Below are 26,819 nucleotides of genomic sequence, written 5' to 3' on the forward strand. Positions count from 1 at the left end.
GCATGTGGGAAGCCCTGTTCAAAGATAGGCTGCTTTTTAAAAGAAGCCAGAAATGTGGTATTTTAGAAGAAATCTTCCCATTTTTGAATGTTGGAAAACTAATTCAATTGTTAAAGAACACTGTGTGGGCCAAATATCTACAGGCCAAAGCCAGCCTTTAGGCCATCATTTGCAGCTTCTAAAGGGAATGTTAACATTCAGTAATTTCATTTAGATCTAACATGGTGGATTAGTTCAGAGTGTCTAACCACTAATTTTTCATGTCAGCTCTTCCATTGTTTAACTTATTAGTAATATTTTGCTTATTCTATATTGTATCCAAAGACAGAAAGAATATGGCTGGAATATCACAAAAATCTCTTCCCAGCATATAATGTATCACATCTATATTTCTGGAACACATAAGCATACCACTTTCTGACAGCACAATGACCAAGACCACCCCAGAAATGCATTGTATAACCCTAACCTGTGTTCGTTCAAAAGAGAAACAGAAAAGAATTTATGAGCTTCACTTTAGCTCCTATCAATAAATTTAAGCACCAGAATACTTTTTCATTTTGCAGGTTGTGCTTTAAAGCTTGTATTATAGGTTCAAAAATATCATTCATAAGACTGCGAAGCCCCTAAGACCCATTAATTAACCCTGTATTATCAAACATTTTAAAACCAAGTATTTCCCTCTCCTGTGCAAGCTGAAGCAACTGCTAACAAGCACTTTCACATTAATTCATTGAGTCATTTCAAAAGTTAAGATAGGTGTATGTTCAAACTGTATTATGTATGTTGTCATGTCAGAGTGATTTGGGTTATGAGAAATTCTTTACTGTTCATTTTTAAGAATTACCTTTCTATGGGGAATCCATTAATTTCTCATTGTCACTCTCCTCCCCTCCCCTTCAAGCCACCCACTAATCTAAGCATTCTTGAATACAAGCCTTCTAAAAAGTGTTTCTTCACGCATGTGTAGTATATTGGGTAAGTAAATGAAAAGCAGCTGGGAAGTATGAAGTAGACATTGAAATGACTCATTAAGCAGCTGCACAGAATGGACAGAAAAAAGCAGCAGGAAAATCTGCCATGAAGATGCCTAGGGTCACACATACCATTTCCAGGGGATAACCAGAGGCAGCATAAAGTACAGCTCTATGGAAGAACACAGAGCTTTATGGATCCAATGGTAGACAGTAACAGAAATAAAACTTACTAAAAATACAGATTTGCAGATAAAATTGACACCCACACCCACTGAATCTGAGATAGTGATTAACAGAAACAAAACTAGGTGTGTGAATGATTAAAACAAAAAAGTTAGTAATATTTTAGAGAAGTCACCAATTAACAGGGAGCTTGGGACCTCAAATTATTTGTATTTTATTTTGTTTCCTAGTTGTAAACTTACGAGGAAGTTGACATAACATGCAGGTCATGACATTCGGAACCAGAACCCCTGTGTTTCAGCCTTAGCTTAGCCATTTTCTGTCTGGGTGAGTGAGTCTGTTCCCTAAGCCAAAAAAATAAATGGGAATAATAGAGACTACATGAAGTTATTTCTACAAGGATTCAGTTATCCTAATTGATGAAAAAATAGCACATTTGCAGCCAGACCAATCTGGACACTTTGTCACACAAGCCATCTACATATGGAAAATATTTAATGTCTCTAAACCTCAATTTACTCTTTTAAGAAATGAGTAAGATAACACATAAATCACAGAATTGTGATTATTACATAGGATAATCATATGTAATGTGACCAATTATACACTACAAAAGTTAATTATAGTAAATGAAAGTACCTGGAAAACAGTTCATTTTCCAAAAGTCTTAGTCAAATCTGAATATGATAAAAATAGTACGATAATTTGTCTTAAAGGCAGTCATACCTACTTTCATCTTTTCCAACTATAGGCAACATATATTTGGAGTTATTAATTATAACCACTATGAATAGCAATAGTAGTCAATACTATACACACACACACACACACACACACACGATCTTAATTAAGGTGGTATTTTGAGAAACCCATTATAGCTAAATATTCTACCTAGAAAGAGAAGAAAACTGCTATGATATGGGTTTAAGAGAACATTGGCTAAGGTAAGCTAAGAAAAAATATTCTAGAGTTGCCAGTAAACAATGGAAAGCTAGCCTATGAGAATTCAGACAATAAAATAATAATTTGAGAAACTTGGTACAGACTGTATGTAGCATTATGGCCTGGTTTGCCTCTTGGGTTTACCACTTCTGGCAGCCTCCCTTTTTCAGGCCTACAGGTCACTGGGTAAACACTCCCCGAGCTCTCTAACAGCATGTCACCTCTCCAATCAAATGCAGCCTAGGTGAAAATCTAAAATGAGAAGTTAAATCACTCCTCCAGGTTTATCTCTCATTCCACCCTACAGAGAGAGCACTACATTCCAAGCATATGGGCCATGACCATCCCAAGCACTTCCTAAGCTTTCTCATTTCCTTGCTCTCCCACATTCAGTTATTTCTCCCTGAAATGCCTTTTTTGTCTTGTTTGGATCCCCAGCTAATTGAAAGAATCTTGAGAACTAGTAACGTTTACAAACTTTTTATACAAAATTTCAGCCAACAAAATGCTTCCATCTGTTCACTTACTCCCAAATATCAAGTGTTAGTCGAGTGCCAACTATGAAATAGGCATTATGAGAGATGTTGCAGGTGAAGTACTAAAAAGCATTCACTAAATTTAATTAACTCTTCAGCTCTAAAAATAATATGCTTTAGCTATTATGCATTTAAAACAGAAGTGTTGGGTTTTGTTTTTATTGGGGTACTTATTCTTGTTTTAAATGTACAAGAATAAGAATGTTTTAAATAATATTTAGAATTTTAAAAAGAATCTATGATACAGTAACTTCCCTCTAGCAACAGTTGCTGTCTTCTTTTAAAAGAAGAATATTTTTTAATTAATCTATAAAGCTGACAGTAAAACATCTACATTATTGCATTGGCCTTCATCTTATAAGAGAAAATATTATTAAAAATACACCAAGAGAAAAAAAAAAGAACTGTGCTGTGCATAGAGAATGGAGTCAGGATAAATTAATTAAAACTTCACTGTGCAACAGGTAAAACAATCTTTCTGACTCCATGTAATTTTTTCACAATAAATCAAGTATATGAAATCATCTTGATTTTTGCCATGTTCAATCAGTGTTTCTTTACAATGTAATGTTTTCCATTTCCCCATTTAAAATTTCTCCAAATCTAACTTGGAACTCCAATATTATGAATAAAACATGAAGTGATTTAATATATCTTAATTTTTCCCTACATTTGCTTCACTGTGTGTTATCTATCATTTGCTTAATATGGCACTCATAAATTCTTATATATAACAAAAAGCAAGATAATTTGGGTAGAAAAATAAAATCAATACACTACAGACTATGGATAAATCTGGAAAAACAGATTTTGTACTTTTCTTAGCTGAACACTTGGACCTATTGCTTTAAACTTAGAGATACTTCACCTTCTGAAAGGTGCCTAGAAGCCGAACCAAAAAAAATATATTGAGCATATTATTGGGAATATAGCAAATGTATTTAAAAATAAGTTTGTGCAATGTTTCCTAATCAATTGGACAAGTCCTAGGTATAGAAAGATTCAACCAAAAAATAATAATAATCTACAAATAATAGAGATTGTTTTAAAATTCCTGAATTAGATAGATTGCTCTCCATGTCTCATCTATTTTTGTTCCTGAGAACACCATCACCATATGAGGTACAATGTAAGAGGATGGTTATGTGACCTACGGCCCTTTGAAGGAGGCCCTATTTTGGAATCACCTGCAAATGTACAGCATCCTGGCCTGTATCTTTCTGTTTTCCTAGCTATAAAATAATTTCAAAGAATATCTGGTAAAACAAAGGCCTACATATTTTTTTAATAGTAAATGTTTAGCACTGACAGTTTGAAAACATTATACAAGTGGAAAAAGCAACTTTTCCATTTTCTGTTATTACTACTGGATTATTTTTATTACTTAAAAACATACTTTATACATTCTTAAAATCTATTTTTCCATTAGTATGCATTAAGCAAATGGAAAAATCCCAAAAAATTATTTTCATTTTATTAAAACTACATATTTTTACCTATATAATAAAGAGTAAAAATTACATTTACCTTAAAGGTTTGATGTGGCCTTTCTTTAAATGGAGTCAATGGATGCTTAAATACAATTCCAGTGTATATAACTGACTCCATTTCTTTGACTCATCAACAACTAGAAACTATAAGTAATATTTAGATGACATCAAACCAACAAGATGAGAAAATCAAATGAAGAATTTGGTTTAGTTTTCTGGTTCTTTTGCCCATAGAGAACCAATATATTTATCTTTTCCTTTTCATGGAAGCTTTGAATCTTATCATAAAAGGCAAAAATCTTCTTGGCCATATTGGCTAGTGTAGGGCCCTAAGCCCATTTAAATTAAGACATATTTCAAAATATTCATAACATTGTTAGGTCAGTAAATTCTAAATATTACTGTCTCCCAATAGCAGGAGACCTGGCAAGAGAAAACATATAAAAATTGTTTCTTAATTCTGAGCCCCAAGAGACACAGTAATATATAAAATGGCCCGTTCGAGCAATGGTGCCTGTACACATGCCACACTAATAACGGGGCCAGGGAGAGGGACTGCTGCAGCAATTCAATCAGATAGCGTGTCTTTCCTTTTTACTCTCCCTAACAGCAATCTACTTATAGCTCTTCTATGCCTGTATCTAGAAACTTAAAACTTCCTCTTCCAGGTTTTATAGAACCATCTCTTACTTGTACAGATAACTTTGCAGAACTAGAGAACAACAGAGATTATTCCAGAAAGCCTTTCTATCTGCATTCAGAAATGAGAACAAGTAGGAGAAAAGGTAGGAAGCAATGGTGCTATCATTTCAAAACAGGAAGAAGAAAAGAGAGATTCTTTAAAGATTTCTAGAGATGCCCATTACCAACAAGCAGCCCATCAGAGTGTTTTCTAGATACAAGATCCTCAGGATACTCTCTAGAAAAAGGAGTTCTGTAGTTGAATATCTCTTTGAAAACGTTGTCTACAATAAGCCCCACCCTCTAAAAGTTATACAATGCATGTAACAGCCAAAATTCTCCTATAAAAATAGCAAAATTCAAAATCCTTATCTGGTTAATTCAACATTTCAAGAACTGACTTGACTGTGGAGATTGCTATGGACTGAATGTTTGTGCCCACAGCCATACCCCCAAAATTAATATGCTGAAAACTTACTCCCTAATGTGCTTTGGAAGGTAATTAGGTATAGATGAGGTCATGAGAGCAGAACCCCCATGATAGAATTAGTGCCATTATGAGAAGACAAAGAGACATCAAGGCTTCCTCTCCTTGAAGGAACCCAGCCATGCTCAGATCCCAGATTTCCCAGCCTCCAGAACTGTGAGAAATAAATGTCTTGTTTAAGCTACCCAGTCTATGGTGTTTTATTGTAGCATCCCAGAGTAAAACAGGACTTTTTCTCATTGATTTTTTTTTTTTACATAATGTCTATTATATAGTTACAGAGAACACACTTCGGCAACACTAACACAGGCTAGCACAAGGTTTGACATAGGAAAGGGGAATAAACATGTTCACTTTGGAAATTCACCATTTCAGCTGTTTGTAGAGAACAAAGGGGAGGAAGGAAACCCTGAGAGCAGTGGAGGGGGAGTACACTAACAGAGCAGATGAGGAAACAGAAGGAATCAGTGGTGGCTCCAGGCTTTCTGCACTGAGCACCTCAGTACATGACGGCTGTCACTGACTGAGAGAAGAACCATAGAAGGAAAGGGTCATGGGGAAAGATCAAGGCGCAGCCCCAAAATAATAAGATTACACTGTGTATACACATTTCTTCAGCAACAGCACTGAAACCATTACATTATTTTATTTACCTTAGGATATTTTATAAAGTTCTAAGACATATACCCATACATTCTGTGTTAGCAGGTCTGATGTGAGGCTGAGAACTTATATTTCTACAACTTCTCAAGCAATTCTGATGATTAAACTGGTTTGAGGGTCACAGCTGGATCATCTTCCTAGCCAGATATCTTGCAATAGCTTATTAAGCAAGTGCTTAATTACCTACTATTGCTTAAAAGAAAGACCCTGTAATCCCAGGACAGAATAGGGTTAGAATCATGTATTTGGGGAACTGGGAAGTAGTGAAACTATAGAGAGAAGAGGACAGTGAACACAGGCAATCAGGATGCCTGATGCCTAGGATGTGCTCAAACACTAACTGGGCTATTCTTCGTCTGTTTCATCTATTAAATAACCCATAATGACCCTCTGACACCAAACTTTTGTGTTTTTAAATATCACATGGTGGTGAGTGTTTGCAATGCATTACTAGGACAACAACCTCTTATTTTATCAATGCATTCAGGACATAAAAGGCTAAATAGCCTTTAATGCAGGAAGAATATAGTTGAGGGGTAATATCTGCTAAGATACACTCTATAGAACACTGATATGTAGACTTTAAGAGATGGCCCATGCAAGAATATTTTAGTTGTTCTTGCTACCGTAATGTTCAAATGATTCACCATCATTGCAAAAACAATTTTTATGGCAAGAATCTGTGCCTTCTGAGAGAGCAGTAATTTTCTTGAAGTTTGCTGGATCAACACTGAAAATCACTTATACCACTTGGAAACTTCCTGAGTAAACTCAAGAGCTTAGCTCCTTTGATATGCAAGTTTCTGTGGAAAGAATCAAAGGAAATCAGAGAACGAGCAGATAGTTTCAGCCCTCACAGCTCTTTCTATAAGACAAGACAAGGAAAGTTGAATCATGGTGGTGGCATTCACGTTGTAATCACAGCCCTGCCTCACGCAGCAATTATGTCCCAAGTTTTACTCATTCATTCAATATTTTGTGAACTTACTGTATCAACAATACAAGGTCTCTTTTGCATCTTCGTCCTTCAAGTATACCAACACCCCACCCTCTAAAAATCTTTAAATTTTCCAAACAGAACAAAATGAACTACTGAGCCAAGAGGCTACAGTGTAAGCATATTACCACCCATTTTTAATTCAGTGTTCAAAGCATTGATTTTTTTTCTTCTTAATTTGTTTTAGATAAGCTATGCTTAAGCTTTTCTCCCTCCTGGAGAATGGAAATATTTACAGCAGTGGATCCAGTCACTACAAAACAATTTAGTTGTCTCATGAAATCCATTTTAATGTGATTTTTACCTGCTCTTGATTACTCCATGACCCCTCCCCCACTTTCCAAAGCTTTTTTTCACCAACAGTCTGATGACTCCAATATGAGGTGCCTGCTACACAGCTGTGTATTGATTTATGCATAACTATATATCTCATTTGGCTCTTTCTGGTGAAATTATTTTCTCTTACCTATAATATCAGAGCAGACCCTATTCCAGATTCTCTTTCTGCTCTTTCTACCAGCACATTCCTAATATCCACAGAGCTAGCTTGTCATACTTCCAAATTGGCTTACCCACTCCAAATATTTAAAAATACTCTGGACTTGAAACATGACATTTTACTGAATTATGAACCTTACAAAACAGATGCTGAGAAAACATCTGATATTAAAATACATATTTTTCAATACTGGATTATGACCTTCTGGGAAACAAATTTATAAGGATCATCTGGTTGCAGAATGTGATTTTAAGATTGGAACATTAAGAGCATTTAGCATATTTTTGGTATATACTATAAAAATTAACATCAAGAGAGTTCTCAGGACTTCAGGATCTGCTGAATGTCAGAATATCAGTCAGGGCTACATGGTGTCTGCAAAGCTACATTAAAAATGCCCAAATTGTTCCTGGTAATGAAAGTGACACTGTGGAAAGTTTTGAAATAGCATTCATGATTACAAAACTCTATGGATCACTGGCATATTCACTACAGCTCTTTAACTCGTAGAGTCTTACAAATCACTCAAACTGTTACAATCTTACCAGTTTCTGAGTTCTCTCTCCCATGTAAGTGTTGGCAGTTTACAAGTGTTACTCCTTTTGATTCCTTTATTAAATACACTTTAAAGCCTTACAAATGATTAACCAATGAACTTTCACACAGAGTTAACTTTAACATTATTATAACTAAGAGAAACAAAATTCAATTCAGCATTTAAAATCTACAGAATTTTTCAAAGGTGTTTTTCAGGTCTCAGGGGTGAGGATGAGGGGCTGTCCAGTGGAGAGGAATACAACTAAAACCCGTCAGTAATAAGCTGCAGCAAATGGTAATACTAATAAAAGTTTTCTTCAATCACTGAGCCATGATGAACTTTGGAAGACGTAGCCAAAAGGTCACTATTCATATCTATTTCCTCTTACTGCTTTCTTTAAATAAAATCACATTGTTACTGTTGGTCAAAGCTAATTTAGTGAAACAATCACTGAAAATCCAAAGAATACCACTTAAAATTTCTTAAAAAAAAGAAGCCAGTGCAAGTATATGAAAAGTCATACACATTTCTATCAGCTTTTTTAAAATTAATTGTTCAAAGTAGAAAGAAGTAGGGAGGGAGGGAGGGAGAAACGAAGGAAGGAAGGGAGGAATGAAACACCTATCAAATCTTTCTATAATATATACAAATAGAGACATCTTTAGAGATTTATCCACAAATGCCAGGTTCATACTTGAACTTCTGCAATGGTAAGCTATAAAGCTCAGCTTTCTGTGTTCTAAAGAGGTCAACATAGCCCAAAATATTTATCTTCAGCTTATTTGTAAAGTGCATATATATGATCAATATTTTATATAGTACATCAAGAAGTCTCTAGAATGTGAAAAAAAATTATGAGAAATCTGTTATCTTTCTTTTATTAGGAAAAAAGATGTATCTATCCCTACAGTATATATCTATATATTTTTAATTAAAGTACTGTTAATATACAATTGTATGTTGGTTTCAAATGCACATCACTCTGGTTCAACAGTCCCTGTGATCAATTTATATTCTGATTGCAAATTACTGTGCCCCTTTATCCCCCTCGTCCTCTCCCCAGCACACAGACCAACCCCTCCTCCTTGGTAGTCACTAGTCAGTTCTCAGTGTCTATGAGTCTACTGCCATTTTGTTCCTCCTGTTTTGCTTTGTTTTTACATTTCACAAATAAATGGGATATATAATCTTAATTTAGAATCAAGAAACAAGATTATAAAAATAAATCAGCCAAATACTTTGTAGAATTATTGTTTTCTGGGTATATATTTAATACTAAAAAATGTAGTTTTAATTCTAGTTGACATTTAACACACATTCAGTCCCTAAACCAAACATGAAATGTCTCATTTGAAAATGCACTTGTCGACAAGAGACGCCTTTACAAAAAAAACTTAAGTTGATTAAACAGTGTGTGACAATTAAGAGAGAAGATTAGAAATTTTTGCCTACATATAATATGAAATTTGCATTGATACATTTAATAGTGTATGATTTAAAATAATTTTTCCCATGTCATATACAATTACACATTATTATTAACATTCCAATGCAGTTTTCCAGGTATATACCACTGTGGAAGTGGTTTTCCAGCCTCCCTCCACAACCATTGGTAGACGTTGCCTTAGACAGTCACTGTTATTCATGAGGTACTTCACAACCTTTGAGAATTTGTCTTCTGAACTCATAAACTACATTAACTATCACCAACAAATGAAAAGTAAAAAGAGTTACCTTCAATTTGTTGCATCTAAGAAAACTATCACTACCCAAATGATTCTGCAGCCAAGTAATGGCCACTTTCATATACTACTCATATTTAGATTTTTTCTTAGGACCTAAATTTCTAGAATTTGGCCCCAAGATACTGATATTTTATCAAAGGTGAAATGCAGGAAATAGCAACAAGATTGATTGTTTATAAAAATTACTTTTCCTATAAGAAAATAATAGATTACACAAATAGCAATCAGAAAAATTTGAGTTCTCAGCAAGTTTTGAGAAAAAAATGTAATATGCTAAGGTTAAAAGAGTTATTGACATTCAGTAAAATCCAACCTATTACATTAGCCTTTACTGTGACAACAGAAGGCAATCTCACAGGGACCAGGGATATTGTTAATGGAAATATTTAGTTATCAGGTCCATCTCTCCAATTTTTAAGCTATTAAGGTCCAACTCTCTACAAGGTGTCCATATATTTGTCATGCTTAATCTAGAACAATGTCAAGGAGTTTGCAGAAATTCAATAAATATTTGCTGAAAGAAAGAAAGAAAAAAGATGACTATAATGAACAAAATTCTGAAATTCATTCCATTCTTCATGAGTTATTTGAAAACAGCTAATATTTTAAATTTAAAGACCTAGATTTAACAAGAATTTTATAGCCTTAGAAACCACTCTCCATCACATTGACACTGTTGCTGAGAACTGTCTCTCCTATCATCATGTTTCTAGTAAAGAATCACTACCTCTGGAACAGTGCATTCCACTACTTCCACTCTGAGGTAGGGAGACAATGTTACATGAATTTTTTCCTGGCTTCTGAGTCTTGTCAGCAATCTAAGAAAGCGGCCACTCTTCCTGCAGGCTATCGACTATCTCATTTAATAATATCTACCATTTATTGGGTGGCTACTCCAAAGCAAGACTGTTATAGTATGCTATATACAGATATAGTCATTATTACCTTGCATAACAGAAGCAGCTGGCCTCAAAGTGACAGACTAACATTCTCCAGGCCACAAAATTACTACTAAATAGTGGAACAAAGTTTCAAACTCAAGTCTGTTTCATTTCATTACTAGGGATTATTCTACTTAGTGTACACTAGATTTTATTTGTTTACTAATTAAATATATAAATGCACCAAGGAAATAATATTTTGGCTTCCAAAATATAGTACATATGGAAATGTGTCTGTATAGTCTTACTAAGTATCAAAAGACAATGAAATGAAATTTTGAGTTATATTAATAATCAAATATTATAACTATATGCATGCACACATATATAAATATTGTGATGGTCATTTTTGTGTGTCATCCTGGCTAGACTGTAGTCTACATTTATTCATTTACACTAACCTCGGTACTATTATGAAGTTATTTAGTAGATATGATTAAAGTCCATAATCGGTTTACTTTAAGTAAGGAGATTATTCTAGATCATCTGTGTGAATCTGATTCAATCACTTCAAAGGCCTTTAGAGCAAAGATGAAGATTCCATGAAAAGGAAAATATTTCACCTATGGTCTGTACATTTAACCGGACCAGAGCCTCACCCTGCCTTTCCTCATGGCCTACCCTAAAGAGTTCAGACTTACGTAGCCAACCTCACTAGAACCAGAAACTGGTTTAGTTTCTCTGGTTAAATCCTAACAGATTTAATTTATATTTATCTTCCTATTAAGCCATGATTATTAATCTTGCCTTTGCAGTAATTTACTTAATGTCAGCAATAATACTATGGCAGAGACTACCTAGCTAATCACCAAACCCATTTCATCTTCTCCCTGGAGACATATATAGACAATATTACCCAATCTCCCTTGTAGTTAGGTATAGGTATATGGCTGAGTTCTGGCCAAATGAATGTGAGAAGTGACAATAGGCTTTGCCCATTCAACCTAACATTTGCAATCCCCTGAGATCCTTCCTCTTCTGTGGTAATCTCAGAAGTCAGGTATTCAATATACCATCCAATAGATAGAGGGAAACTGGGTTAATGAATCAATGCTTTCATAAAATCTTTCAGGAATGCCTAGAACTTTTCATTAGCAAGAATTAAATTTCCATTATTTTTTTTTTTTAAGGACAAAGAAGATTTGTTGTTTAAAAAATTTGGCCTAATTGACATATATATACAACACTGGATCTAATAACTATAAGGATACAAAGGGAGTGGGATGATGAGCGAAATAGGTGAAGGGGACAAAGAAGTACAAACTCCCAATTATAAAACAAGTCATAGGTATGGGAAGTACAGATTTTGTCGGTAATTTTGTAAGTCTTTGTCTGTTGAGAGATGGTAACTACACTTATCATGATCAGCATTTCATAATGTATGTAATTATCAAATCACTAAGTTGTACACCTGAAACCATTATCTTATATGAAACAAAAAATTAAAAAAAACTATATAGAGTATGTTCATATTGTATGTAATTGCCATATATACACTTAATAAACATATATATACATGTTAAATATACACATTTGTAATGTATATAATTGTCAAATTATTAAGTCATACACCTGAAACCAATATAATATTGTAAAAAACAAAAAACAAAAAACTATAGAATATATATTCTTTCCAAGTACATATAATATATTTATTGATATTCTGGGCCATAATGTAAGTCTAACTGAATTTCAAGGAGCTGAAATTATATAGAGTATGCTAAATGACCACAGTTGAATTATTGTAGTAATCAAAATCAAAAAGAAAACTGGAAAATCCCAAAATGTTTGGAAATTGAACAGCACACTGCTAAATAATCCATGGGTCAAATAAAAAACTAAAATAGAAATTAGAAAATATTTGAATCCAATGATAATGAAAAAACATTATGTCAAAACTTCTGGAATAAAACTTCTAACCCATGCTTAGAGTGGAATTTATGACTTTCAATGCATATATTGGAAAGAAAACAATGGCTGAAAATCATTTATCTAAATATTCTCCTCAAATAGTTAAGAAAACATTCAGAAATTAAATTCAAATTAAGTAGAAGGGAAAAAATAATGAAGATGACAGAAGATGGTATAAAATCGAAAACAAAGATATGAAAGATAGAATCAAAAATTAACTCTCTATTAAGATTACTAAAATTGATAAACTTCCTGCAAGACTGATGAAGGAAAAATAGAGAAGACACAATCATCACTTCAGAAATGAAGAGAGTGCCATCAGTACAGATTCTACATTCATCAGGAAGATAATGAGAGGATATTATGAATAAGTGTATTCCAAGAAACTTGACAATTCAGATGAAATAGACAAATTCCTAAAAAAGCACAGCATACTAAAGTTGACACAAGAATAGCAAAACTGAGTAGTCTTATTTCTATTAAATAAATTGAATTTTTTATTTTTTATTTTTTATTTATTTATTTTATTTATTTTTTTTGTAGATAACTATTTTTTATTGAAGGGTAGTTGACACACAGTATTACATTACATTAGTTTCAGGTGTACAACATAGTGATTCAACATTTATATACATGATAATTCTAGGTACTAGCTATCACCATACCAAGCTGTTACAATATCTTGACTATATTCATTACATCACGGTTACTTATTATTTTACCATTGGAAGTGTATACTTTTTTTGTGTGTGTGAGGGCATCTCTCATATTTATTGATCAAATGGTTGTTAACAACAATAAAATTCTGTATAGGGGAGTCAATGCTCAATGCACAATCATTAATCCACCCCAAGCCTAATTTTCGTCAGTCTCCAATCTTCTGAGGTATAACAAACAAGTTCTTAGATGGAGAACAAATTCTTACATAGTGAATAAGTTCTTACATGGTGAACAGTGCAAGGGCAGTCATCACAGAAACTTTCGGTTTTGTTCATGCATTATGAACTATAAACAGTCAGTTCAAATATGAATACTCATTTGATTTTTATACTTGATTTATATGTGAATACCACATTTCTCTCTTTATTATTATTATTTTTAATAAAAATGCTGAAGTGGTAGGTAGATACAAGATAAAGGTAGAAAACATAGTTTAGTGTTGTAAGAGAGCAAATGTAGATGATCAGGTGTGTGCCTGTAGACTATGTGTTAATCCAAGCTAGACAAGGGCAATAAAACATCCACGTATGCAGAAGATTTCTCTCAGAACAGGGGGGGGTGAGGTTCTAAGCCTCACCTCTGTTGATCCCCAATTTCTCACCTGATGACCCCCCTGTGACTGTGCCTGTCTTAGGTTGTTCCTCCCTTGAGGAATTTTACCCATCTCTGGCTAACCAGTCATCTTCCGGGGCCATACAAGGAAATGTAAAGTTGGCAAGTGAGAGAGAAGCCTTATTGTTTGAAATGGTTAGCTTTTTATTTCTTTGCATATTTATGCCCTATAGCTTCTAAGCCCAGCATTTGTCTTGAGGTATCTTTACCACTTGGAAGAATTATGATACTCGGTAAATTTGATATGAGGCACGAATTCTATTTAAGGGTTGTAATTAGAAAGGAAGAAGAAAAGCTATACAAGTAGCAGGCGGAAGAAAGCATGGGAAGATTGATTATTTCTTTGACTTATCTTCTTGTAGAGTAACTTCAGCATGTATAGGTTTTAAGCTACTACTTAAATTGTGCACACACATTAACATAATAGGAGTATAGTTACATAACCAAAGCATACCTGTAATTACCAGCCATCTCCAGTGAAACCAAGAAAGCCAGTTAGGCACCTTAGGCATTTGTAAAAACTTATGTATGATATGGTGGATATTGTAAAACTGAACTTGAACAGTCTGAGAGAAATCACACAAATTAAAACAACCCATTCCTGGGGAATGTTCACATCCCTTATGTTCTTCTAACAGAAAATAGTCTGTAGTTGTAAGATTTTGGAGCGCTACAATTTGCACTTCTCCTAATTCTTGATTGAGTTCCAACAGTATAGATCCAGTCAAATTTGTTGTTTTACTGTATGCACAGGCCAGTTTAGATATCTCCTTCCTCATTCCCATGGCAAGTCCAGGAACTGGTGGGATGAGTGCATCTACAGCTGTAGCAGTGCGTGGATCTTTGTTGGGGTTTTTTGTTGATCATCTTCTGGAATGAGTCTTCCAGAAAGTGCTGATTTTGGAAGTTCTTTTTCATATCGTATTTTAGTTCATTTTCAGGGTAGCCCAATTAGGCTTTGATCCTCTGTATAAACACAAACAGACCCTTTGCCTACACTTTTATATGCCCTTTATAATCTTGTGTAGAACTCATTGGAGGTTACCACACAGGAACTGCCCCCTTTTTTTTTTTTGGTATCACTAATCTACACTTAAATGATGAATATTATGTTTACTAGGCTCTCCCCTATACCAGGTCTCCCCTATAAACCCCTTTACAGTCACTGTCCATCAGCATAGCAAAATGTTGTAGAATCACTACTTGCCTTCTCTGTGTTGTACAGCCCTCCCTTTTCTCCTACCCCCCATGCATGCTAATCTTAATACCCCCCTACTTCTCCACCCCCTTATCCCTCCCTACCTACCCATCCTCCCCAGTCCCTTTCCCTTTGGTACCTGTTAGTCCATTCTTGAGTTCTGTGATTCTGCTGCTGTTTTGTTCCTTCAGTTTTTCCTTTGTTCTTATATTCCACAGATAAGTGAAATCATTTGGTATTTCTCTTCCTCCGCTTGGCTTGTTTCACTGAGCATAATAGCCTCCAGCTCCATCCATGTTGCTGCAAATTATAGGATTTGCCCTTTTCTTATGGCTGAGTAGTATTCCATTGTGTATATGTACCACATCTTCTTTATCCATTCTTCTATCGATGGACATTTAGGTTGCTTCCAATTCTTGGCTATTGTAAATAGTGCTGCGATAAACATAGGGGTGCACTGATCTTTCTCATACTTGATTGCTGCATTCTTAGGGTAAATTCCTAGGAGTTCAATTCCTGGGTCAAATGGTAGGTCTGTTTTGAGCATTTTGATGTACCTCCATACTGCTCTCCACAACGGTTGAACTAACTTACATTCCCACCAGCAGTGTAGGAGGGTTCCCCTTTCTCCACAGCCTCACCAACATTTGTTGTTGTTTGTCTTTTGGATGGCAGCCATCCTTACTGGTGTGAGGTGATACCTCATTGTAGTTTTAATTTGCATTTCTCTGATAATTAGCGATGTGGAGCATCTTTTCATGTGTCTGTTGGCCATCTGTATTTCTTTTTTGGAGAACTGTCTGTTCAGTTCCTCTGCCCATTTTTCAATTGGGTTATTTTCTTTTTGTTTGTTGAGGCGTGTGAGCTCTTTATATATTCTGGATGTCAAGCCTTTATCGGATGTGTCATTTTCAAATATATTTTCCCATACTGTAGGGTTCCTTTTTGTTCTATTGATGGTGTCTTTTGCTGTACAGAAGCTTTTCAGCTTAATATAGTCCCACTTATTCATTTTTGCTGTTGTTTTCCTTGCCCGGGGAGATATGTTCAAGAAGAGGTCACTCACGTTTATGTCTAAGAGGTTTTTGCCTATGTTTTCTTCCAAGAGTTTAATGGTTTCATGACTTACATTCAGGTCTTTGATCCATTTTGAGTTTACTTTTGTATATGGGGTTAGACAATGGTCCAGTTTCATTCTCCTACATGTAGCTGTCCAGTTTTGCCAGCACCATCTGTTGAAGAGACTGTCATTTCGCCATTGTATGTCCATGGCTCCTTTATCACATATTAATTGACCATATATGTCTGGGATAATGTCTGGATTCTCTAGTCTGTTCCATTGGTCTGTGGCTCTGCTCTTGTGCCAGTACCAAATTGTCTTGATTACTATGGCTTTATAGAAGAGCTTGAAGATGGGGAGTGAGATCCCCCCTACTTTATTCTTCTTTCTCAGGATTGCTTTGGCTATTCGGGGTCTTTGGTGTTTCCATATGAATTTTTGAATTATTTGTTCCAGTTCATTGAAGAATGTTGCTGGTAGTTTCATAGGGATTGCATCAAATCTGTATATTGCTTTGAGCAGGATGGCCATTTTGACGATATTAATTCTTCCTAGCCACGGGCATGGGATGCGTTTCCATCTGTTAGTGTCCCCTTTAATTTCTTTTAAGAGTGACTTGTAGTTTTCAGAGTATAAGTCTTTCACTTCTTTGGTTAGGTTTATTCCTAGGTATTTTATTTTTTTTGATGCAATTGTGAATGGAGTTGTTTTCCTGATTTCTCTTTCTGTTGGTTCACTGTTAAAGTATAGGAAAGCCACAGATTTCTGTGTGTTGATTTTGTTTCCTGCAACTTTGCTGTACTCCAATATCAGTTCTAGTAGTATTGGGGTGGAGTCTTTAGGGTTTTTTATGTACAGTATCATGTCATCTGCAAATAGTGACAGTTTAACTTCTTCTTTACCAATCTGGCTTCCTTATATTTCCTTGTTTTGTCTGACTGCCGTGGCTAGGACCTCCAGTACTATGTTAAATAACAGTGGAGAGAGTGGGCATCCCTGTCTAGTTCCTGATCTCAGCGGAAATGCTTTCAGCTTCTCGCTGTTCAATATAATGTTGGCTGTGGGTTTATCATAGATGGCCTTTATTATGTTGAGGTACTTGCCCTCTATTCCCATTTTGCTGGGAGTTTTTATCATGAATGGATGTTGAACTGTGTCAAATGCTTTTTCAACATCTATGGGGATGATCATGTGGTTTCTGTCTTTCTTTTTGTTGATGTGGTGGATGATGTTGATGGACTTTCGAATGTTGTACCATCCTTGCATCCCTGGGATGAATCCCACTTGGTCATGGTGTATGACCCTTTTGATGTATTTTTGAATTCGGTTTGGTAATATTTTGTTGAGTATTTTTGCATCTACGTTCATCATGGATATTGGTCTGTAGTTTTCTTTTTTGGTGGGGTCTTTGACTGGTTTTGGTATTAGGGTGATTTTAGCTTCATAGAATGAGTTTGGGAGTATCCCCTCCTCCTCTATTTTTTGGAAAACTCTAAGGAGAATGGGTATTATGTCTTCCCTGTATGTCTGATAAAATTCCGGGGTAAATTCATCTGGCCCGGGGGTTTTGTTCTTTGGTAGTTTTTTGATTACCACTTCAATTTAGTTGCTGGTAATTGGTCTGTTTAGATTGTCTGTTTCTTTCTGGGTCCGTCGTGGAAGGTTGTATTTTTCTAGGAAGTTGTCCATTTCTCCTAGGTTTCCCAGCTTGTTAGCATATAGGTTTTCATAGTAGTCTCTAATAATTCTTTGTATTTCTGTGGGGTCCGTCGTGAATTTTCCTTTCTCTTTTCTGATACTGTTGATTTGTGTTGACTCTCTTTTCTTCTTAATAAGTCTGGCTAGACGCTTATCTATTTTGTTTATTTTCTCAAAGAACCAGCTCTTGGTTTCATTGATTTTTGCTATTGTTTTATTCTTCTCAATTTTATTTATTTCTTCTCTGATCTTTATTATGTCCCTCCTTCTGCTGACCTTAGGCCTCATTCGTTCTTCTTTTTCCAGTTTCGATAATTGTGACATTAGTCCATTGATTTGGGATTGTTCTTCCTTTTTTAAAAATGCTTGGATTGCTATATACTTTACTCTTAAGACTGCTTTTGCTGCGTCCCACAAAAGTTGGGGCTTAGTGTTGTTGTTGTCATTTGTTTCCATATATTGCTGGATCTCCATTTTGATTTGGTCATTGATCCATTGATTATTTAGGAGCGTGTTGTTAAGCCTCCATTTGTTTGTGAGCCTCTTTGCTTTCTTTGTACAGTTAATTTCTAGTTTTATGCCTTTGTGGTCTGAAAAGTTGGTTGGTAGGATTTCAGTCTTTAAGAATTTTCTGAGGCTCTTTTTGTGGCCTACTATGTGGTCTATTCTGGAGAATGTTCCATGTGCACTTGAGAAGAATGTATGTCCTATTGCTTTTGGATGTAGAGTTCTATAGATGTCTATTCGGTCCATCTACTTTACTGTGTTGTTCAGTGCTTCCGTGTCCTTACTTATTTTCTGCCTGGTGGATCTATCCTTTGGGGTGAGTGGTGTGTTGAAGTCTCCTAGAATGAATGCATTGCAGTCTATTTCCCCCTGTAGTTCTGTTAGTATTTGTTTCACATATGCTGGTGCTCCTGTGTTGGGTGCATATATATTTAGAATGGTTATATCCTCTTGTTGGACGGAGCCCTTTATCATTATGTAGTGTCCTCCTTTATCTCTTGATACTTTCTTTGTTTTGAAGTCTATTTTGTCTGATATTAGTACTGCAACCCCTGCTTTCTTCTCGCTGTTGTTTGCTTGAAATATGTTTTTCCATCCCTTTACTTTTAGTCTGTACATGTCTTTGGGTTTGAGGTGAGTCTCTTGTAAGCAGCATATAGACGGGTCTTGCTTTTTTATCCACTCTGTTACTCTGTGTCTTTTGATTGGTGCATTCAGCCCATGAACATTTAGGGTGACTATTGAGAGATATGTACTTATTGCCATTGCAGGCTTTAAATTCGTGGTTACCAAAGGTTCAAGGTTAGCCTCTTTAGTATCTTACTGCCTAACTTAGCTCGCTTACTGAGCTGTTATATACACTGTCTGGAGATTCTTTTCTTCTCTCCCTTCTTATTCCTCCTCCTCGAGTCTTCATATGTTGGGTGTTTTTTCCTGTGCTCTTTCTAGGAGTGCTCCCATCTAGAGCAGTCCCTGTAAGATGTTCTGTAGAGGTGGTTTGTGGGAAGCAAATTCCCTCAGCTTTTGTTTGTCTGGGAATTGTTTAATCCCACCTTCATATTTGAATGATAGTCGTGCTGGATACAGTATCCTTGGTTCAAGGCCCTTCTGTTTCATTGTATTAAATATATCATGCCATTCTCTTCTGGCCTGTAGGGTTTCTGTCGAGAAGTCTGATGTTAGCCTGATGGGTTTTCCTTTATAGGTGACCTTTTTCTCTCTAGCAGCCTGTAAAATTCTTTCCTTGTCCTTGATCTTTGCCATTTTAATTATTATGTGTCTTGGTGTTCTCCTCCTTGGATCCTTTCTGTTGGGGGTTCTGTGTATTTCCGTGGTCTGTTCAATTATTTCCTCCCCCAGTTTGGGGAAGTTTTCAGCAATTATTTCTTCTAAGTTACTTTCCATCTCTTTTTCACTCTCTTCTTCTTCTGGAACCCCTATAATACGGATATTGTTCCTTTTGGGTTTGTCACACAGTTCTCTTAACATTGTTTCATTCCTGGAGATCCTTTTATCTCTCTCTATGTCAGCTTCTATGTGTTCCTGTTCTCTGGTTTCAATTCCATCAATGGCCTCTTGCATCCTATCCATTCTGCTTATAAACCCTTCCAGTGTTTGTTTCATTTCTGCGATCTCCTTTCTGGCATCTGTGATCTCCCTCCAGACTTCATCCCATTTCTCTTGCGTATTTCTCTGCATCTCTGTCAGCATGTTTATGATTCTTATTTCGAATTCTTTGTCAGGAAGATTGGTTAGGTCTGTCTCCTTCTCTGTTGTTGTCTCTGTGATCTTTGTCTGCCTGTAGCTTTGCCTTTTCATGGTGATAGGAGTAGTTTGCAGAGCTGGGACAAGTGTCGGCTGGAAGAACTTCCCTTCTTGTTGGTTTGTGGCCCTTCTCTCCTGGGAGAACAGCGACCTCTAGTGGCTTGTGCTGGGCAGCTGCGCGCAGACAGGGCTTCTGCTTCCTGCCCGGCTGCTATGGAGTTAATCTCCGCTGTTGCTGTGGGCGTGGCCTGGCTCGGGCAGCTACTCCAAAATGGTGGAGTCGCGTTGGAGCAGGAGCGGCTGGGAGGCTATTTATCTCCGTAAGGGGCCTCCCTGCTCCCTGCAGCCCAGGGGTTAGGGTGCCCAGATATCCCGGATTCCCTACCTCTGGATTAAGTGACCCGCCCTGCCCCTTTAAGACTTCCAAAAAGCACCCACCAAAACCAAACAACGTCCACAGGAAAAAAAAAAAAATTTAAATTAAAAAAAAAATTTTTTTTTAATTAAAAAAAAAAGGTGGCCGCTCGTTTTTCTTTATTCTCCGGCGCCAGCCTCAGGCATCTGCTCACCGGTCTTGCTGCCCTGTTTCCCTAGTATTGGGTGCCCTATCCCTTTAAGACTTCCAAAAAGCGCTCTCCAAAACAAAACAGCAAAAAAAAAAAAAAAAAATTGGTCGCTCGCTTTTCTGGTGTCCTCCAGCGCCAGGCCACCGGTGCCCGCTCACTGTTCTTGCTGACCTGTTTTCCTAGTATCGAGCGCCCTGCACTCTGGCCCGGATGGCTGGGGCTGGGTGTTCGGCAGCCCTGGGCTCCGTCTCCCTCCCGCTCTGCCTGCTCTTCTCCCGCCGGGAGCTGGGGGGAGGGGCGCTCGGCTCCCGCGGGGCCAGGGCTTGTATCTTACCCCCTTCGCGAGGCGCTGGGTTCTCTCAGGTGCGGATGTGGTCTGGATATTGTCCTGTGTCCTCTGGTCTTTATTCTAGGAAGGGTTGTCTTTGTTATATTTTCATAGATATATATGTGGTTTTGGGAGGAGATTCCCGCTGCTCTACTCACGCTGCCATCTTCCGCCCCTCAAATTTCCATTATGTTAAGTTACTGAAATTGTTGTACTTATATTCTTTGTAAGTTCTGATTTCTTAGCACAAGAACTTTCCATTTTTTTTCCATAATAAAAATATTCCAGTTTATTACCAATTAAAGCTTGAAATATCCATCACTATGGTATATTGCTCTTGGTTGAGTAGCAGAGATAAATTCATTGATCTCTCTGAAAATGCCATTGATTACTGAAAATGCCAATAATTTCAAAAGAACAAAAATACTCTAAAATGTAAGAGAGACCAGGAATATTCAAATTACCTATATCATTACAAAATATGTTATTTTATTCTACAGAATTATTCCTAAAGCATTTTTTAATTAAAGTGAAGTTTATGTCATAAAAAGCTAAGAAAAATAATGCAACATTCTTTAGATAATTTGTAGAATAAAATGTGTCTGCTTGCTGTCCTTATGCGTATCCATGTAATAAAACAAGATCAATTGTGCTTCAAAGGGGATTCATGATTTGCTATTGGTAGAACTATGTGAAGCTTGAGTGGAAAAAAGTGTATTTCACAGAGAATTTAAAGTTGTTCATATCTTTCACCTAGCCTGTATGTGTATTCTGACAATAGCAATGCTATTTCTGCTGAGGCCCTGCCACCTGTGTTCTCTTCCTAAGCACACAATTATATACACATATATAAGTTTCAGTATAATAAGACATATTGTGAGAGCTCACGCATCAAGGATTTCAGATATTTTGCTTTAATAAAAAGAAAACTCAAAATTATCTCTTGCCTTTGGCTGCATCTCTATGTACACAAAGAAGTGGAAATACAATGCAAGTGTCAAGACCCACACAATCCTGTTATTGAGGGGGAAAAATTAGAGATGAAGTGATCCAGATTTGCTGTGCATATCGGTCACATTCTTCAGATAATTCCTCAACTCTCTACTTTTACTGGCTCCCATTGTTTCACTGTGTAGTTTCCTTACAAAGTGCATAGAAACTCAAGAGATAAGTTAACTCAGCACTCTTAAGATCTCTGACTCCAGACAAGGTACTTTGGTGGAAAGCCAGGTTTTAAGTCTCTAGGGAGACTTTAGAGATAAAATGATAGAAGAGGAGACAGAAAAAGGAAGGCTATCATCACTCATACAAAAAAAAAGAGATGAGAAATTTTGGCTCTGAAGAAAAAAGGTGGATTCAATCAAGTATACCCAGAGCTAACTATGGTGAGGGAAAATAAGCTCAATTAGTGAGAATACAATCAGTCCTATAGATAACAAGTGTTGATTTGAACAAAACATTGGTAGAATATATCATTTTTTAATAAACATTATACTAAAAAATGATAAAATGAAGAGAATTCCATCAAGCAGAGTTTTATAGCTACCTGTTAGAGTTAAATTCCAAAAATATAAATATAGCTATAAAAAAGATCAATTGACCTTTAAATATATAACTGACATTGAAAGATTCCATGTTCACTGATCTAAAACATATCCACATATATCTCTGCAACATAAATATAAACCTTGAGAGCAAATACAAATACTTTAACTGTCATGAACAATTTAATCTCAGTAAAAATTAACTTATTATTAACTCTGAAGAACTACATCTCTCTCCAGAAGACTCTGCAAACTAGCTAAGTGCCAAACTTAGATTCAAAACATATTTTTGGTACCTTGTTGGTAAACCAGACTAACTATGTTTCTCACAATCCATCAGTATTTAATTACCATATGATAACTGTACTATTAAACCTAAATTAAATCCTTATTCAAAAGATAGTTTGAAGTGCAACTGCAGCTTTTTATGTAGATTAAAACTATCACAAAGACCAAAGACAAATCTCAAATGCAAACTACCTGAAGCGATTATATAGTTTGATTTAGGAGAATGGAAACTTGGAAACCAAAAGCAAGTGAAACTTAGTGGGAGGGGGATTGACATGCATCATTAATGTCTTTTTTTCCTTAAAAAATTTTTTCTTCTTTTATTTTATACTTTTACCATGAATTCAATGGGATTCATTCAGATATCCAAATAGAATTTGGGATCTAAAATTGTTTATATGCTTTCCTCCTGCCTAGCAATCCAATTGCTTTTGACTGCCTCCTAGAAAATGTGCCATTTTCCCTTCTGTTTATTTCTCCAGTATTTCAGCATTCATCTGTTTGAGACTGCTTTAATAGAAGTCTTTCAGTAGGCCATGCAACATTTTGCTGGGGTAGGAAGGTTTCTGGCTAACAATCATGTATAGTAGACCAAGGCTGCGGGTTTGCAGGGAGAATCAAACATTAGGACTGCCTCTTGTCTGGGAGTTCTGAGAATGTTTACAGCATATTCTGTGTTAGGAAATGTCTGCAGGAAGGAAAGTCCCCAATAAAGTTTGTTTGGAATTAGTTGTAACCTCCCAGTTTGAGGATATTGCACGATTTGAGGATGACATCAGGTGGGAATAAAACACAGAAATAAGACCAAGAATGTGTTTTACTTTCTCTCTAGACATCCAAGAATAACTTGCTTTGCATGATCATGGAACAACTTCAGTAAAATGTTTAAATCTTAGGATTTTATGCACAATAAACCCAAAGGAGCATTTAAATCCTGAACCTCCTTTTCTTAATACAACCACATAAATCACTACTCTACAAAGCAAAGATTATGTATACCTGAAAATATGTTCAAACAAGTATTAACAGGTATGATATATTACATACTATTTATTCTTTTGAGTGGGCTTAATGAGAATAACCTGGGTATTAGAAACCTTAATTGTAATATCAGAACCTTATTTATTGACATCATCCTGTAGCACAGAAACAAACAAGAAGCAAAAATGAATTGCTTCCAAAGTATCCTTTGATATTATTTTTGGTAATTGCTTCAAAACAGTACAATGACAAAAAATGGGAATTAAGAAATTATTCCAGTACTAATTAATTCATTTTTCATAAGGCCATCACTCAATAGTGAATGGGACCAATTATTTGGTTAGTGCAATTATTTGACAGAGATGGTTAAGATGGTCCTACAACAGTAAAATTTATACTTCTACAGTGTCATCACTCAAAAGATTTCATCACTTCTACTGAAGAAATGTACTGGGCCAACATGTACTATGAGAATTAGATAGATTCAATAAACACTTCAGGCAAAGTCAATTCTTACCTCCCAAACAACTAAACCAGAATAAACTGAAGTATGATTAAAGATATTTCAGCAGATTTCTTGCCATAATGTATGCTAAGCCCACTATACACAGAATATCATGTGTATAGAATTTCACAAGACTCATACCTCCTACACAAGAAGGCATTCTTTAGAAGAAGGTTGCACCTTATTCATCCACTCAAACTGGGTTCTAGAGAAGTGGGATAAGTGATTCCAGGGACAGGAGGGGTTATAAAGTTATCAAATATAGGAACCACTAGCCATCTGGGAGACAGCAGGAATACTCAGATTATTTGGGGGGAAGAAATATTGAAAGAACAAAGGCAACTATGGGAAAGACAAAGGTAGCACAAAGAAAGCTTCTCCACTCCTAAGGTGGAGGAGGCCCACTCGATTCCAGAACAACCTAGTTTTTGGAGATTTCCCACCTCTCCCATTGCTTTCTGAATTATTTTCTCCAAAATTGCCTCAACCTTGTCCTGTCTCCTTTATAAAGATCAGGTTGGGAATAAATGTCAAATTATTTTCAGCTGTTTAAAATGAAGACTCAGTAAAGAACATTATTTCTGGTGTTGCTAATATAATTCTACTGGGTTTTTTAAAGATTATCTTGAATCTGTCAACTAATTATGAATCACAGAGAAAAATGTGTCATGGCTTGGACAGCTTCTTCCTGCTTAAGTCCATCTTTTTAACTTTCAAAATCAATGTAAGTCTTTTAGATGGTCACATCTTTAAGCTAGCCATGCATTCATGGCTTGAAAGTCAGAGATTAAACCTGTTTACTTTTTTTTTTTTTAATACTAGAATGCCAATTTTTTTTTAAACATCCAACTGCTAGATACTCTGGTTAGCCTTAGGAGTACATTCTCTTTGTTCTCTTAGTTCTGAGACTAAGCTTGATTTCTAAAATGCACTCCATGTTTTGCCCCTAATGGTGTGAACTATAAATAATTCCTCACTCTGATTATAGCTGAACTAAAACACTTCTAGCCCTACTCTGTGTGTGGGCCATCGTACTTTCCTGAGCAAGTATATGTGCTTGTATCCCTATTGTTCCTATTGCCCTCGACCAAAGAGAGAGAAATGCAAGAAAGACTCCAGTCCAGATGACTACACATGTGCCAAACTGAACTCCAGGATATTCCAACCTTCCACCCGAACAGCCCCAATCTCCCACTCCATCAGTTCTTGGAGATGATTTCCACATAGTAAAGATCCACTCACCACTTCCTTCACACCCATCCCAACTAGTGCAAAATTCATAGGGGCTCAAAAGACTCAGTTCGGTCCTTAGGTTACTCCATTGCCTAAAACACCTGCCTCTAACCCACCAAACACTTACAGTAAGAAATACAAAAAAGAGTAAGACTATATTTATCTATTTCACTCCAGTTTTTTTCCTGAGAATAAATGGGGGCCTAGAGCAGAACAGTCATGTCATCTATCATTACTCAAGTACATTCACAGCTTACCCTTCACTCTTTCTGCAGTTTATAGGTTTTGATTTCTTAAACATGGCATTAGAAAACCTTTGCAACTAAAGGCAGATGTCTTTTAAAGCTGGACGCTCATTCCATAAATTGTTACATCTCCTGAAGAGCAGCCACAGCAATACATGACAAGGACAGAAACCAATCCCATCTCTTGAGTGTGGTGGTTTATGATTTTCTCAATTACTTGTTATCAAGCTGAGATATTTGTTGTTTACAGATGAAGAGTCTGCGTTATGCCTGTATACAAAACTCCCAATTCATTATCTATTAAATATGCCCCAGACATATATAAAATAAGTAGAGAGATTCTCATCTCAATCACTGTATCTCGTTGAAAATTGTTGATTATACTAAAAATATAGCAATGTCTGAAACAGAGTCTATTAGATCATTGAATCAGGCAGATGCAATTCTACTATCAATAAAAACTGCATTCTTTTGGACATAATACCATACCACTTAGACATAGTACATACTGTTATGTATCTTCTTAAATCATTTCAACACTATAATTATTTAATTGGTTAAAGTATAATGAGGAAAACATTTTATCTAAAATGTGTATTTCATTGTCTTACTCTCTGTGCTAGCTCTGAAACTTGCACCTGTTTATATTATAGGGCTTATTATATCAAATTCAAATTATTTTATATGGCTGAACCCAGCCATACTTTGAGCTCTAAATGATAGGTATCATGTCATAGTAATCTTTATACCCTCTAACCCAGAGCTCAGTATTATTGTATAAGTGAACTCAAATCATATTACCCTTATCTATGCAGAACTTTAATTTCATCTGTGGCTTCATTGAACCTAGTAGGAACCTATACTTATGAAGATGTATTCATTAACACAAATATCATGAGTATCTCATACTATACATATCTGCATTTCCATCATGAAAAAGAAATTCTGAATTTTCTATTTATGGTTCACTTTGAAATATA

The sequence above is a fragment of the Manis pentadactyla genome, chromosome 5, assembly GCF_030020395.1.
Source record: "Manis pentadactyla isolate mManPen7 chromosome 5, mManPen7.hap1, whole genome shotgun sequence".
Taxonomy (NCBI): Eukaryota; Metazoa; Chordata; class Mammalia; order Pholidota; family Manidae; genus Manis; species Manis pentadactyla.